At 39.1% G+C, this 12,218-nt stretch overlaps 1 non-coding gene across 1 annotated transcript; it reads right to left on the bottom strand.

Annotated features, from left to right (window-relative positions):
• Positions 1-11,671: 11,671 nt before the first annotated feature.
• LOC148561372 (small nucleolar RNA R71) lies at positions 11,672-11,775 on the bottom strand. Its single transcript, XR_015887209.1, has one exon. It is a non-coding gene; the product is annotated as a small nucleolar RNA R71 (small nucleolar RNA).
• Positions 11,776-12,218: the final 443 nt, after the last annotated feature.

Genomic DNA, 12,218 nt, shown 5'->3' with positions numbered 1-12,218 from the left:
GCATTCATAGTGTCTAAGCATTAAAAATTTATAAGTTTGGTGTCTTGCATGTTTTCTTTTCTTGAAAATTTTTCAAAAATAAGTTCTTGGTGTTCATCTTGACATTCAAAGTGTTCTTGGTGTTCATCTTGACATTCATAGTATTCTTGCATGCATCACATGTTTTGATCCAAAATTTTCATGCATAGAGTCAATTTTGTGTTTTTCTCTTTTATCATTAAAAATTCAAAAATAAAAAAAATATCTTTCCCTTTTTCTCTCATAAAATTCGAAAATTTGAGTTGACTTTTTCAAAAAATTTTAAAATCTAGTTGTTTCTTATGAGTCAAATCAAATTTTCAAATTGAAAATCTTATCTTTTTCAAAAATTAAATCTTTTTCATTTTTCTTATTTATTTTTGAAAATTTTAAAAATATTTTTTAAAAATCTTTTTCTTAATTTTATCTCATAATTTTCGAAAATATTATCAACAATTAATGTTTTGATTCAAAAATTTCAAGTTTGTTACTTTCTTGTTAAGAAAGTGATGGGAAGCAGAAGCTGGTGAATTAAAAATTTATTAAAATGGTTACGTTGCAAGTATAGTTATTAACTCACTGAAAATCTGCCTATCAATTTAGAAATATGTCACAGAGAGTTTAAATTAAAATTACTGGGAGTTTTAAGTCCCAGGTCGTCTCCCAACGAGTTGCAGAAAAGTGTGCTGTTTTATTAATCAGATGTTCCAAGAAGTTGAGCTAAGTAAATTGGAATTTAAATTGAGGAATTTTAAATAATATAAATAAAAGCCTTGACTGGGAATTGATTAGTTAGAATCTCTATCATTGATGGAGTGATTTTTAAGATTGATTTATAATTAACGGTTACTCTGTTTGGTTATCCTTTACTAGGTAAGGGAAAATCAAACAAGTTGGACTGCCAGATCTATTCACGAGTTACAACCCACTTAGTTCAAAGGGATTGGCGTTGGTGATAGGATAGCAATCCAACATTTAACCCAACTATAAAATTCTCTTTCAATCCTTCCAACTCAAGAATTCCTTTTAATCAACTCCCTATCAAGTAATGAAACTACTCACGCATTGTAAATAAAGAATCCATGGCACATAAAAGGGAATTAAAAGAAGACATGATTATTGGAATTGAAATTGAATTAAAGAGAAATAATCCTTGAATTAATTAATCATAAAAGTATCTGAATGACAAAATTGAACATAACAAAGAACATGGAAGAATAAAACCAAGTTAAGAGAACAAACTAGAATGATGAAGTCTTGATGAGGAAATAACTCTTCTCAATGTTCCAATGCTAAGACCAATTGAAAATTAAAATTCTAAAAACTAGAGAGAAAAACCTAAGAGAGTGAAAAAAAACTAGATCTCAAACTACTGAATGAATGTGTGTGTTGTTTCTGCATATTCTCTGACTCTAGTCTGCTGTTCCAGGCCGAAAACTGGGCCGAAATAAGGTCCAAAATCACCCCCATCGAATTCTGCAGATTATGCAGATCGCACATGTCATGCGATCGCGTCGTCCATGCGGACGCGTCGCTTGCGCTTTTTCCTCTCCACGCGTTCGCGTCATCCATGCTACCGCGTCGCTTGCGCTTTCCAATCCGTGCGGCCGCGCAAGCCATGCGGCCGCATCACTGCGATTTGTGCTCCATCGCGCGGTCGCGTGAGCCATGCGACCGCATCACTTCTCGCTGGTTATCTCCTCAAATTCTTGTGTTCCTTCCATTTTTGCTAGCTTCCTCTCCAATCTCCATCTCATTCATGCCCTATAAGGCCTGAAACACTTGACACACAAATCACAGCATCGAATAGAATAAAGGAGAATTAAAAGTAAATAATTAAAGTCTCTAGGAAGCAATTTTCAAACATGTACTGAATTTAGGAAGGAAATCTAAATGCATGCTAAATTGATGAATAAGTGGGCAAGGATCATGACAAAACCACACAATTAAACACAATATAAACCATAAAATAGTGGTTTATCAACCTCCCCACACTTAAACATTAGCATGTCCTCATGCTAAATTGAAGGAGACAAGGAAATAAGTATGAACATGCAGAAACTCATGAAATGCAATACAATCCTATGTATATAAATAAGTGCAACTATATGATTATTGTCCACCTGATCAAAAGTAAATAAGCCCTTCAAAATAGTTACAAATCAAATTCCACTAATTCTATCATTATACAATAAAACTAATAAAAGTGCAAGAAGATAGCTTATGAAAGCAGGAAACATGAAAATTCAAGCATTGAACCCTCATTGATAATGTATTACGCTCTAATCTCTAGTGTATAGGGTAATCACTCAATTCTTTTCTAGTCATGTTTTCTAACTTTTGTTTTCCTCTTAACCAATCAACGACAGTTAATATACCAATGCAAACATCATGAGGTCTTTTCAGGGTTGTAATGGGGCCAAGGTGCAGGTAAGGATATACATATGGCTAAGTGAGCTTTATAAATTGAATCTTTAATTAACCTAAGCTCTCACCTAATATACATATATTCTATATACTTTTAAATTCATGCTTAGCTACCCATAATTCCCTTTTTCAACCCATACTCATGTTTCAACTTTGTATTTTAATTCTATCATATGTGCATTGATCTTTGAATTCTGAATTTAACATTGGGGTAATTTTGTCCCCTTATTTATTGATTTTTTTTAATAAATAAAGCTTATCAACGCACATAGATTTTTTATTCTTATAGTTTCACATGAATAGGTATCCAAATTCCCTTTAAATTTTCATGACACATCCCCTTAACAACTTTTGTTTCCACAATTTCTCATACTTAACTAGTACACACAATTCTATCTTAAGCTAACCAAAGATTCAATTTGGGATATGCAATTGTTTTTTCAGCTTAAGGTTAGTAATGTGGTAAAATATAGAACAAATGGGGTTTTAAAGGCTCAAAGTGGTTAACAAGGGTAATTGAAAAGGGTAGGCTTGATTTGGATAAGTGAGTTTAAACAAATAATGGCCTCAATCATGTGCAAGCATGTAAATATAATAAATATTGGACATATAAGATAAAACAAAGTATAGATTACAATCATAGAGAAGTAAACACACAAGAATAAAATGATTATGGTTAAATAGTGTAACCATACATAAAGGCTCAAATCTTTCACAGGTTGTGTGTTCTTTAGCTCAAACATCATGTTTCAAATACAACTCAAGCAGATTTATCATAAAAATTTTGAAAAATTAGTGAAATTTTGTTCCAAAGATAGATTTTTAAAAGAAACTTATTGTCTTTTCAATCAAGTAGAACATGCATGCAACTATTCTAACCTATGCAATTTATTCTATTTTATAAAAGAAAGAAAATCTAACTAAAATATCCTAATTATTGGTGCCAGAGAAGAGAATTTACCTCCGGAAGTCAGGTACTGACCGACCTCCCCACACTTAAGGCTTTGCACCGTTCTCGGTGCCATCTGTCAGAAACAGGGGTTGGCTGGTAGCAGTATCTCCACAGTCGGGACCATCATGGCTCCCGGTGCTGGTAAAAGAAGTAGAGTCCGGAGTGTCTAAGTCCTTGAATTTGCCCATGATCAGCCCCTTGAGGTATGTGAATCGGCGCTTGTTACGGCGCTCTCTCATCTTAGCTTTCTGTTCATGCTGATCCAACTTTTCAAGTAACTGTTGGAGCAATTTCTCAGTGGTAGATGCTTGTGGTGTTGAAGAAGGAATATCTTCAACTGGCTCAGTAGGCTGGCTTGTAGTGGCTGCTGAAAGTCTGAGGTATTTCCCGTTAGGGACATATTGATCATCTCGTGGAACCATGGCTTTGGTGTCCCCAGCTCTGTAGGAGACTCCGGCTGCTGAGACAAGATCTGAGACCAGGGCGGGAAAAGGTAGGTTGCCTGCGATTTGTACACGCTCCATAGCATTCCGGATGTGTCTTGAAGGATTCAGAGGTTGGTCTGTAAGGATGCACCATAGTAGAACAGCCATGTCTGCAGTGAAGGAGGACTCATGAGTGCTCGGAAAGACGTAATGGGACATGATCTGTGCCCATACGCGAGCCTCCAAGGTAAGTGCGGAAGCCAAGATTCCTTTAGGGCGGGAACGGTGGTATCCGTAGATCCAACGGCTGCCAGGTAAAGCAATGACTCCAAGAACGGAGTCCCAGTCAAATTGGTATCTCTGGCGCTGAAGGGTTGCTTCTTGAAAAGCGTCCATTCCTGCTGGAATAGGGGGAAGACTCAGAGCTTGCTGAATGGCCTCTTCTGTGATAGGGACTTGCTTTTGCCGGACATAAACAGACTGCAGGGTCGGTATGTAGAAGTTGGAGTAGAACTCAACTACCCAAGAGAGATTGACCTGCCTCGGCTGTCTCCGTAAGAAACCCCATTGTCTTCGCTCAATTTGCGGCTCAACAAAGGTGGCAATATTGGACAAGAGGGTAAGAAGGTATTCATTGTTATAGTTCCTTTCTGCCAGGATGGGGAACATCTGCTCACAGTAGCGATTGGAAAATTGCGCAGCGTCCTTTGCTGGAAAGGCTTTCTCCTTTTCATCAACCTTTATTATCCTCTTGACTCGTTTTGTTGAGGGCTTGACTGCGGTTGAAGAAAGCTCTGCCACTAATGCTCTTTTAGTTCCTCTTCTTGCTGGTGGTCTGGAAGTTACTTTCTCCTTTCCTTTCTTGGTGGCCATCCTGAAAGAAGGAAAGAGAAAGAAAATTAAATGCAAAGAGAGATACAGCAAGGAAGGAAACGGAAAAGAGGGTGAATGATGCACAGTAAAATGTAGATGACATTAACACATGCTCTCGAGTACATATGAAAAGCCATCAATGGGAAATAGCTAGTGCATAAAAAGACAAGTGAATGCAAGGTGTTTATTGGCATGCTGGCAAAGGGCATGAGTAGCATAGACCAAGCATTACATTGTAATAAACCATCACGTTTATATTGACAATTGAATTCAATTAATAAAATAATAGGGGAAAGTTGTGAAAAGCAAGCATTGAATAGTATAGGAACATAGAGAAGTGCATAATGCCACATGGGCTTTTTGACAAACACATAGTATGCATGTTAAACAAGATGTAAAAAATATGAAATTGAACATGCAAGCAATCCCCTAAAAAATAATAATAATAATAATTGTCAAATAAATTGTAACAAGTCACAAGCATTTAGTGAGGGATAATGACTCAAAAAATTTTTAACACCATGTAAAAAGGGAAAAGAAGAATAAAGAAAATAAAAGTTTAAAAAGAAAAGGAAAAGAAAAAGAAAATAATAATATATACATAATATAATAAGAATGATAGAAAAGAGAAGAAGGAAGAAGAAGGTAAAACCTTATTAATGGAGGAGAGAGAGAGAGAGTGAGATAGAAAGGAGAAGGGGGAAAGAAGAAAGAAGGAAGAAGGAGGGAAAAGAAAAATTAGGATTTGGAGGAAAGAAAGATAAGATAATTTGGCAATTGAGGTTTAGCTGTGCGGTGCATGCGACGCGGCCGCCTGGGGCATGCATTCGCATGGGGGTGCGTCAGGGAAGGGGACGCGATCGCGTCGGTCCCGCGGTCGCGTGACCTATGTTGCGCTGCTGGCGCAAGTGCAGCCTCGCTCCAGCACAACTCTCTGTTCGATTCATTTTAATTGCCAAAATTGGGTGACACGATCGCGTGGGTCATGCGATCGCGTGAGTGTGCGTCAGAAAAAAATTGACGCGGCCGTGTCGGCGACGCGGTCGCGTGACAAGGATTGTGCTTCCAGAACCAATCCAGTACTACTCTCGCACAATATAGCATAGTGCACCCTTTTACGTCGAAAATGCAGGGCACGCGGCCGCGTGAGGCACGCGGTCGCGTGGGAGGCCATGATTTTCATGCGACGCGGTCGCGTGGAGTAATTTGTGCCATTGGCACGACTCCAGCGCTCCTCCTGCGTAACTTTCTGTTCATTTTTATTTTTCTTTACTCCTCCTGCCACGCGGACGCGTCGCTGGTGCGATCGCGTCGCGCGGCGATTTTTTTTTTTAAGGAAAGATAAAGACATGTAATTGAAAGAGCACGGAAGCACTAATAAAGAAAAGAGTTATTAAAGAAGAAAAACTAAAAGTGAAGAAAGGAACGATCATACCGCGGTGGGTTGTCTCCCACCAAGCACTTTGCTTTTACGTCCGTAAGTTGGACGCTCCACTAGCTCAATCTACTGCTATGTGGGGATCTTCCAAGTGGAAGATCTCAAGCTCCTTATTTTTCTGCACATTCTCACCATGGTACAGCTTTAGGCGGTGTCCATTAACCTTAATAAGTTCAGAACTTGAAGGATGGCTTAGGTGATAGACTCCGTACGGTTCAGTCTTCTCTATTTTGTATGGACCTTCCCATTTTGATCTCAACTTACCGGGCATGAGCCTTAGTCGAGATTTATAAAGGAGAACAAAATCTCCAGGTTGGAACTCTCTTTTCTTGATGTTTTGATCATGCATAGCTTTCATCTTTTCCTTGTATATTCTGGAGTTCTCATAAGCTTCTAGACGAAGGTTCTCCAATTCCTGTAGTTGCAACTTTCTTTCAGTTCCGGCTTTCTCAATTTCCATGTTGCACTCTTTAACTGCCCAGAAGGCTCTGTGTTCGATTTCAACTGGAAGATGGCAAGCTTTTCCGTAAACTAAGCGAAAGGGACTCATCCCAATGGGTGTCTTGTATGCTGTTCTATATGCCCACAGTGCATCTTGTAGTCTGGCGCTCCAGTCCTTTCTATGAGGCTTTACTATCTTCTGCAGGATATGCTTAATTTCTCTGTTTGACACCTCGACTTGCCCATTAGTTTGGAGATGGTAAGCTGTTGCAACTTTATGGATTATCCCATGCTTCTTCATCAATCCTGTTAGTCTCCTATTAAAAATATATAAAAACAACAGTGTTAGCATCATCAGTGCGGGTAGGAATTGCTTCCACCCATTTGGAAACATAATCCACAGCTAACAATATATAAAAATATCCACTAGAATTTGGAAATGGACCCATGAAGTCAATGCCCCATACATCAAAAATTTCACAGAAAAGCATATATTGTTGAGGCATCTCATTCCTCCTGGATATGTTACCAAATTTCTGGCATGGGTGACAAGATTTACAAAACTCAGCAGCATCTCTAAAAAGAGTAGGCCACCAGAATCTGCAGTCTAAGATCTTTCTAGCTATTCTTTGAGGGCCAAAGTGTCCTCCATTCTCAGATGAGTGACAGGCCTCTAAAATGGACTGGAATTCTGATTGAGGTACACAACGTCTAATTATCTGGTCAGCGCCACATCTCCATAAATATGGGTCATCCCATATATAATATTTGGACTCGCTTTTCAGCTTGTCTCCTTGATGTTTAGAAAAATGTGGAGGAAATGTGCGGCTAACTAAATAATTAGCAACAGGTGCATACCAAGGGACTACCTCAGATACTGCTTGCAGGTTGTCAAAAGGAAAATTATCATCTATAGGAGTAGAATCATCCTTAATATGTTCAAGGCGACTCAAGTGGTCCGCTACTAAATTTTGGTTACCACTCCTATCCTTTATTTCTAAATCAAATTCTTGTAACAGTAGTATCCAACGTATAAATCTTGGTTTGGATTCCTTTTTAGCTAATAAATACTTTAGAGCTGCATGGTCCGAATACACTACTACTCTAGTACCAAGTAAATAAGCTCGGAATTTATCCAGAGCAAAAACAATAGCAAGTAGCTCTTTCTCAGTAGTAGTATAATTGGACTGGGCAGTGTCTAAAGTCTTAGACGCATAGGCAACAACAAAAGGATCCTTACCTTCATGCTGAGCCAGTGCTGCTCCAACTGCATGGTTGGAAGCGTCGCACATGATCTCAAACGGCTGGCTCCAGTCGGGTCCTCTCACAATTGGGGCTTGAGTTAGAGCGGTCTTCAGCTTATCAAATGCTTGTTTGCAATCTTCACTGAACTCGAACTCAATGTCCTTCTGCAGTAATCTGGATAAGGGAAGTGCCACCTTACTAAAGTCTTTAATAAATCTCTTGTAGTAACCTGCATGGCCAAGGAACGAACGGACTTCCCTCACAGAAGAGGGGTAAGGTAAACTAGAAATAACATTCACCTTTGCTGGGTCTACAGAAATGCCATTATTAGATACCACATGTCCTAATACAATCCCTTGCTTTACCATAAAGTGGCATTTTTCGAAGTTCAATACAAGGTTTGTATCAACACATCTATCTAATACTCTAGATAATCCATCTAAGCAAAGGTTAAAAGAATCACCATAAACGCTAAAATCATCCATAAAAACTTCCATACAGTCCTCAATAAGATCAGAGAAAAGACTCATCATGCACCTTTGGAAGGTGGCTGGTGCATTGCACAAGCCAAAGGGCATTCTCTTATAAGCGTAAGTCCCAAAAGGACATGTAAAAGTAGTCTTTTCCTGATCCTCAGGAGCTATATGAATCTGGAAATAACCTGTGTAACCATCTAGAAAGCAATAATGTGATTTCCCTGACAGGCGATCCAGCATTTGATCAATGAATGGAAGTGGGTAGTGATCCCTACGGGTAGCTTGTTTGAGATGCCTATAATCAATGCAAACTCTCCAAGCATTCTGAACTCTAGTTGCTATGAGCTCTCCATGCTCATTCTTCATGGTAGTGACTCTGGACTTCTTGGGCATAACTTGTACTGGGCTTACCCATTCACTGTCTGAAATGGGATATATGATACCTGCTTCCAATAGTCTGGTCACTTCCTTTTTGACAACTTCCAAGATGGTGGGATTCAATCTTCTTTGTGGTTGACGGATAGGTCTTGCTCCCTCTTCTAAAAATATTCTGTGCTCGCATACTTGAGGGTTGATTCCCACTATGTCTGCCAAACTCCACCCAATTGCCTTCTTATGCTTCCTCAGTACATCAAGTAACTGCTCTTCTTGTTGAGAAGTCAGTTCTCTTGCAATAATAACCGGAAGCTTCTGCTCATCCTCAAGATAAGCATATTTGAGATGTGGAGGAAGAGGTTTCAATTCTAACTTTTGATCATGGGCAGGCTCTGGATTATCTGGGGCTTGCAAAAATGGCGAAGTGTCCTCATTGCCAGTTAAGAGGGTCCCCACACTTGGATCTTGTCCAGTGTGCCTCTCTTCAAACTCTTCTTTTTGAACTTCAGCCACACTCTCGTCTATGACATCACACTGGAAGATAGAACGATCTTCTGGGGGGTTGTCAATGACTCCATTCAGATTGAAGATTACTATGCGGCCATCTATTTCAAAGGAGTATGTTCCTGAAAAAGCATCTAATTTGAATTTTGATGTCTTCAGGAATGGTCTTCCAAGTAGGATTGATGATGGCTTATCTGAATCATTATGGGGCATCTCCAAGATATAAAAATCAGTGGGAAATGTGAGCCCTTTAATGTTCACCAAAACATCTTCAGCAACTCCAGCCACTGTAATAATGCTTTTATCTGCTAACACAAAACGAGCTGCCGACCTTTTTAAGGGAGGGAGCCTTAAAACATCATATATAGACAAAGGCATTATACTGACACATGCTCCTAAATCACACATGCAATCATAAATTACTACACCACCAATAGTACAACTAACTATGCAAGGACCTGGATCACTACATTTTTCAGGTAATCCTCCCATTAAAGTAGATATAGAACTACCTAAAGGAATAGTTTCTAATTCGTTAATTTTGTCTTTATGGATACATAAGTCTTTTAGAAACTTTGCATATTTAGGTACCTGCTGAATAACATCGAAAAGGGGAACAGTTACCTCAACCTTTTTGAATATTTCTACCATTTTAGGATCAGGTTCCAGCTGCTTCCTGGGCTTCCTTGCAAGTTGTGGAAATGGAATGGGAGTAGTGTTTTCTGTGGGGCTTGCGTCTTTTTGTGCTTCTTCCTGTGGTTGAGCTATCTCTCCTTCAGTTATGTCCTGTATGTCCTCTTCCTCTTCAACATCTTCGATTTCTACCACCTCTTCAGCTAAGGTGTATTCTGGTGGGCTTGGTTCCTCCTGATTCCTCTCCTGCAGTGTGGTTTCGGACCTCAGGGTTATGGCATTAATGCCTCCCTTCGGATTGGGTAACGGTTGGGAGGGGATTCCAGTGGTGCTTGAAGGTTGGTTACTGGAATTTTGTGCTGAACCAAGTTGTGTCATAAAATCTTGCAGAGTAGAGGTGAAACCATTCAGACTGGCGTTAATACTGTTCACGATGGTATTTTCCATGGCCAGTTGTCTTTTCTCAAAAGCTTGTAATAAATCTTCATTAGAAGATACAGAAGAATGAGTAAATTGAGAGGTTTGCTGCTGATTGTTCGGTGGTCCTTGGTTTTGCCTCAGGTGAGGTGCTCGGTACAGTTGATTTTGCTGCCTGTTGTTGTTATATTCCACCTCTGATTTCCCTGATTATTTCTGCCTCCCCTATTATTGTTGTCCCTCCAATTCTGGTTTGAATTGTCCTGCCATCCATGGTTATTATTTCCACTTTGATTGTACCCTTGGTTGGGGCGGTCATAGAAGTTGTGAGTGGATGCCACCATATTGTCTTCTTGTTGGAGCTGCGGGCATTCATCAGTGTAATGGCTGTAATCAGCACAAATTCTGCAAATTCTTTGTGGAACCAGTTGTTGGTTTTGCTGCGGTTGAGTTTGCTGAGCTTGTTGAGTCAACTGCATTTGCTTCAGCAGGTTGGTCATCTCACAGATGCTTCGATTTAGAGCAGCAATCATATCTTTTTCAAAACTACCTAACTACTCTTCCCTCTCTAATTTTCGAAAATACCTCCCTCTTTTTCAAAAAATTCTTTTTAATTATTTAATTGCTTCAATTTTTAATTTTAATTTTAATTTTATCTTAATTTTCGAAAATCATTAACACTTTTTCAAAATTTATTTTTCGAAATTTCCTCTCTCCCATCTCCTTCTATTTATTTATTCATTTACTAACACTTCTCTTCATCTCAAATTACTGCTCCTATCCTCACCCTTGTGTTTGGATTATCCATTCTTCTTCACTCTTATTCCCTTTCTTCTTCTACTAACAACAAGGGAACCTCTATACTGTGGTAAAAAGGATCCCTATTATTATTTTCTGTTCCCTTCTTTTTCATATGAGCAGGAGCAAGGACAAGAACATTCTTGTTGAAGAAGATCCTGAACCTGAAAGGACTCTGAAAAGGAAACTAAGAGAAGCTAAATCACAACAATCCAGAGACAACCTTACAGAAATTTTTGAAAAGGAAGAGGAGATGGCAGCCGAAAATAATAATAATGCAAGGAAGATGCTTGGTGACTTTACTGCACCAAATTCCAATTTCCATGGAAGAAGCATCTCCATCCCTACCATTGGAGCAAACAATTTTGAGCTTAAGCCTCAACTAGTTTCTCTGATGCAACAAAACTGCAAGTTTCATGGACTTCCATCTGAAGATCCTTTTCAGTTCTTAACTGAATTCTTGCAGATATGTGATACTGTTAAGACTAATGGAGTAGATCCTGAAGTCTACAGGCTCATGCTTTTCCCATTTGCTGTAAGAGACAGAGCTAGAATATGGTTGGATTCTCAACCTAAAGATAGCCTGAACTCTTGCGATAAGCTGGTCACGGCTTTCTTAGCCAAGTTCTTTCCTCCTCAAAAGCTCAGTAAGTTTAGAGTGGATGTTCAAACCTTCAGACAGAAGGAAGGTGAATCCCTCTATGAAGCTTGGGAGAGATACAAGCAACTGACCAAAAAGTGTCCTTCTGACATGCTTTCAGAATGGACCATCCTGGATATATTCTATGATGGTCTGTTTGAATTAGCTAAGATGTCATTGGATACTTTTGCAGGTGGATCCATTCACCTAAAGAAAATGCCTGCAGAAGCTCAAGAACTCATTGACATGGTTACAAATAACCAGCTCATGTACACTTCTGAAAGGAATCCTGTGAATAATGGGACGCCTATGAAGAAGGGAGTTCTTGAAATTGATACTCTGAATGCCATATTGGCTCAGAACAAAATATTGACTCAACAAGTCAATATGATTTCTCAGAGTCTGAATGGAATGCAAGCTGCATCCAACAGTACTCAAGAGGCATCTTCTGAAGAAGAAGCTTATGATCCTGAGAACCCTGCAATAGCAGAGGTGAATTATATGGGTGAACCTTATGGAAACACCTATAACCCCTCATGGAGAAATCACCCAAATC

The sequence above is a fragment of the Arachis ipaensis genome, chromosome B6, assembly GCF_059453495.1.
Source record: "Arachis ipaensis isolate K30076 ecotype BB chromosome B6, ASM5945349v1, whole genome shotgun sequence".
NCBI lineage: Eukaryota > Viridiplantae > Streptophyta > Magnoliopsida > Fabales > Fabaceae > Arachis > Arachis ipaensis.
This window is presented reverse-complemented; position numbering and strand designations above follow the sequence as displayed.